We start from the raw sequence: 800 nt of genomic DNA, 5'->3' as shown, positions 1-800 counted from the left end.
TCCATCTCATGCCCTACCTTGCCCCGCCCCACCCCACCCCGCCCAGGCAGTGCCTGCTCCTGGCTCAGTCCCAGCTCCACTCCCTCCCACACAGTCGAGGCCTTGATTCTGGCCACCTGCATGCTGCGCTGCAGCTGCATGCATGCATGTGGCATTTATTAGCCACATTATCAGCCATGTCAACCAAAAACGGCCGATTGTCCATACAGTCAATTTTCCTTACAGTGGTGCCAATCCGACATGGGACCAGTATGTCGGTGCACCTCTAGTCTAGACATTAAAGTAAGCTCACGGAATCAGAGAAAATGAGGGTTGAAAGGGACCTCAGGTCATCTAGGTGAACCCGTGCTCAAAACAGGATCATGCCAGCTAAATCATCCCAGCCAAATCATCCCAGCCAGGGCTTTGTCAAGCTGGGCCCTAAAAACTTCCAAGTCTGGAGAGTCCACCACTGCTCCAGGTAACCTGTTCCCAGAGCCATCCCTAGGGGCATGCGGGGCCCAGGGCACCAGCCCTGTGGGGCTGGGGGGCAGCAAGTGGCTGAGGCGCAGTGTGGGGTAGGGGGGAGGTGGCAAACACAGAGCGGGGGAGGGAAAGGGGGTCAAGCAGCCGGAGCATGGAGCGGTGGGGCCTGTACAGCACTGCCCAGGGGGCCTGGGGTGATCTCCCTGATTCGGCCCCCCTAGGGACGGCCCTGCCTGTTCCAGTGCTTCACCACTCTCCTAGTGATAAAGTTTTTCCTAACATCTAATGTAAACCTCCCTTGCCGCAGCCTGAGACTCATCTGGGGCTGTCTCCTG

The sequence above is a fragment of the Gavialis gangeticus genome, unplaced genomic scaffold (genome assembly GCF_001723915.1).
Source record: "Gavialis gangeticus isolate Ggan-Ray unplaced genomic scaffold, GavGan_comp1, whole genome shotgun sequence".
NCBI lineage: Eukaryota > Metazoa > Chordata > Crocodylia > Gavialidae > Gavialis > Gavialis gangeticus.
The sequence above is the reverse complement of the archived record's forward strand: the minus strand, read 5'-3'. Positions refer to the sequence as shown.